The sequence below is a fragment of the Mus caroli genome, chromosome 11 (genome assembly GCF_900094665.2).
Source record: "Mus caroli chromosome 11, CAROLI_EIJ_v1.1, whole genome shotgun sequence".
Lineage (NCBI taxonomy): Eukaryota > Metazoa > Chordata > Mammalia > Rodentia > Muridae > Mus > Mus caroli.
The window spans coordinates 39,027,873-39,031,940 of NC_034580.1; the positions used below are offsets into that span (position 1 = coordinate 39,027,873).

The following is a 4,068-nucleotide window of genomic DNA, read 5'->3' on the forward strand; positions in this document are numbered from 1 at the left end:
AGAGGGAGAGGGAGAGGGAGAGGGAGAGGGAGCTACAGATTTGGAAGGAGGAAAAAGCTGGGGGATGAAAGCATGGATAAGAATTAAGAAGGGGAGGGGAGGGGTCGAGGGCATCCGAATGAGGCCAGCTGTGGCAGTCATTCAGCTGCCCACGCTGGAAGAAAACCAGAGCGGAATTTCAGCTACATGAGAAAGTGGTCTGCTGTGTTCTTTTAAAAAATATTCCTTTCCCACTTATAACAGAAAAAAAAAAAAGAGGGGAAAAAGAAGCTGGTGACAAATCAAATGACAGACAAAGCTCTTCCTGTCCCTAGCCATGAAAAAGAGAAAGGCTTTCCTAAGTAGGTCACATGATAGACCCTCAATCCTCTCTGAGTTCAAGGTGTCAGAAACATACTGCAATTGGATGTAGGTGCTATAAGGTTAGGAAAGGTGACAGCTGGCCACATGGACAGGAAACCAAAGGCAAACTCATCACCTAGAATGTCGGAAGTCAGGGCTTTAGAGCTCTTTTGGTTTGGTTGCTGACCAGGGCGATCTCCCTATGGGGATGTTTTCAACTCTAGAGAGTTCTAGGCTAAGTGAAATGTAAGGGTTAAGTCTGAAACCAGGCACAGTGCTTCACACCTGGGGTCACTGCAATAGGGAGACAGAGGCAGGGGGATTGATACTTCTTGACAGCCTGGGCTACAGAATGAGTTCAGGGCTCTCCTGGGCTATTGTTGGGCTATTGAGGGAAATCTTCAGCTAACAGCCAGGAGTAAATGATGTTGCTTAGGTACTTTTGTTCTTTGAAATTTCTTTATTATATTCCTGCACCAGAGGTGATCCAACTTATATTTTAAGTCTAATCGGAAAGCTTTAAAAATGTTAATTATACATGTAATAAATCAATTCTTGTTTAAAAAATGAAAATGGTAGGCGCCTCATAACTTGTATCCTTAATTCCACGGCAGTAGTTGCTGTTTTAGACGACATACTACTGGCTCCCCTGTTTGTAATACTTTAGCCACTAAAGAGGTCACCATAGAGATTGACATGAGGGTGGGGAGTGGTAAATCAGCTTTCCACAGGAACTTTGCAGCTAAAAAGAAGCCTTTGTCACAGATGTCACAGGAAATAAAACCAAAGGCTGCCAGGCCTCCAGTCGGAGCTGCACCACAGTAAGGTTCAGAGACTTCTGATCAGCAGAGATATGTTTGGTAAAGTTGGCAAGCTATGTAGCTCTCCCAAGCTTACCTATTTATTCTCCTTGAAGGCATTTATTATTATTATTGTATGCACACAGATGGTGTGTGTGTATGTGTGTGTGTGTGTGTATGTGTGTGTGCATGCACACACACATGCCATAGGGACACATGGAGAAGTCAGAGGACAATTCTGTGGAATCAGCTCTCTCTTTCCAGCTTTTAGATAGGTAGGTTGCAGGGATCAAATTCAGGTCACAGGCTTGCATGGCCTTTACTGGCTAAGCCTTTCTGCTAGTCCTGGCTCACATGTTTAAATAACTGTCTTTGCTGTTTTGTTTCTTATGATCAAAACAACACACATGTTTGATTGAGAAGCATGAAAGGAGAATAAAAATTACTGTAGATGCTTATAGTCATGGTCATATGTCCTGTGCACCGTGTATATATTATTCCATAATCAAAGTCCGGGGGTGGGGGAGACAGGAGCTGAGCAGAGGGACTTGGAGGAGAGGAGGGAGGGGAATCTAACATTGGGATATTGAAAAAAAAAAAAGATGGCAAGAGCCAGAAGGGCCTCCTTGAGGCCATGTCTTCTGGACTTGGCAAGGAAGCTGCACCTGCGAAATCTCAACAGTATGGCTGCTTAAAGACCTGACTAAAGATGTCACCCATGTCATGCCATTTGGATGGAACAAAGGCCTCAAGTCCCCACTACTAGATGAAGGCAATTAAAGGCTGGAGGTGGGGGGAGAGGAGAGAGAGAGAGAGAGAGAGAGAGGAGGGAGAATCAGTTTCTTAAGGACAAGCTCCTTGATAGGTTATTCAATAGTAAGTGGTTATCCTTAAGCACTTGTATATATACATATGTAGCAATAACCATCAAATAAGAAGAGGCCAATAAATTTTAGAGGAAGTGGGAGAAGTTGAAAAGGGAGAGAAAAGAGTGTAAATGATGTATATTAAATTATTATTTAATCATCACTAAAGCCTTAATCATACATTTATTAAATGTTTAGTCATGTATGTATTATCACCAAATAAATAAAATTTAAAAAAAAAATCCAATGACCTTGTTAAAGCATGAGAGGGGAAGACTTCATTCAGGACCGTCAAGATCTAAAGAGGGATGGCAGCAATGGGATTTTGTGGTGGGGAGAGAGATGGCTCAGCGCCAAATACAGCTCGGGCTGTGGGAGACCATAGCCAGGGTGAAGTAGGTGGGGGGAGCGCTGGGAGTAAATCATCAGGAAGAAATGTCAGGTGGGTGGAGTCGTGCTGCACTAACCTATGTAGGATTCTTGTTGAAGACAGGCCAGAGTAATGGCATCCTGGGGGCTGGTGGAGGATAGATGTCCGGTTAGGCAGATACTGAGAGTCAGGTAGAGTTTCCTTTTAGACTGATTATCCAGACTCTTGCTAAAACTGGACTACACAAGGAAGTGCCAAAGTCAGTCTAAGAGAAGGTCTAGGAGACTGACCGAAATTTGATCCAATAAGGAACCTGTCAAAATTCTCTGTGTGTCTATACTGCAGCTGGCTCCAAAGCTGGACAGATGTTGGAACCGGTCTTACCCCTTCCTTACGGTTCTTTTGATTTCCTTTCTTTTATGTCACAAGCCCTTACTGGGGGCTTCTGTGAGGTGAGACCCTGTCTTCTAAGGGAGATGGACACTGGAAAGCTCATCTGAGACCTAAGTGGTAAAGTAGGGGTGTCAATGGACAGAGAAAGCACAGGGAGGTAACGGCCCCTCCCTGGGGCATTGTGGCAGATTTGCAAAGGAGAATCCACATTTGAGCTGCAAGAAGTCACAGTGCAGAGCTGGGTATGGAGGTACCTGCTTGCAATCCCAGCTTACAGGAGGCAGAGGTAGGGGGATCAGGAGGTCCAGACCAACACTGGCTTTACAAAAAGTTTGAAGTAAGCCTGGGATACCTGATACCCTGTGCTGTCAAAAATCAAGAGCAAACAAAACTAGATGTATGATAGAGAGGGGGAAGGGTGTTATGGGCCCCAGGTGTAGAAGCTTCAGGTATGTCTGATCAGGTATATAACTGTGGAAGCCATTCATAGGTTACCTGATTTAAAATCTTTTAAATTCTCTTATTGACAGTGAGGTAAGTAAAGTGCCACCCCTTTGATAGGCAAGGGGTGGAAGCTGAGAGAGATCAAGTAATGTGCCCAAGGGTCCCAGGGAGGACCCTTGTCTAGAAGAATAACCAAAAGCAAGGGACTTCAACAGTATGGTCAGCGAGGGACAGAGCACAAAGGCTGGACTCATGAGGTATGTGTGATGCTTAATTTTGTCAGTCTACTTGGGGCAGGTTCTAGAATCACTTAGAAGATAAGCCTCCGGACAGATATGTGAGAGATTTTCTAGGTTAGATTAGCTGAGGTTGGAAGATGTAAGCCATATGTGGGTGGTACAGTGGGCTGCAGCCCTAGGCTGAAAGCAAAGGAGAAAGCTAGCTGAGCAGTGGCATTCATCTATTTCCTAGCTATGGATATCTCAAGTTCAGAGTTCATCCTCAAACTGGGAGTCAAACCTTCCTTAAGTCACTTTTCTCAGTTTTTTTTTCTCCAAATCACAGCATCGAGAAAAATAAGTAATATAGTAGGTCAGACCCCCAAATGTGGGCAGATGCTTCTACATGTGTGGGACTTCAAGTCAGTCATCTGTGGGAACAGAGCAGGACACCAGTTTGACTACAGTTATGTCCTAAGGAAGGGTATGGTGGCCACAGTGAGTAGACTGATTCAAAGCAATTCAGCAGTGTATCTTGTGCAGAACTACATCACACACACACACACACACACACACACACACACACACACACACACACACACACACACACACGCATGCGTGCCCCCCCACTAGCC

General features: G+C 44.6%; 1 protein-coding gene across 6 annotated transcripts in view; it reads right to left on the reverse strand.

The window, feature by feature from the left end:
• Adra1b (adrenoceptor alpha 1B) overlaps positions 1-4,068 on the reverse strand; it is a 125,909-nt gene that overhangs the window by 37,560 nt on the left and 84,281 nt on the right. The window lies entirely within an intron of this gene.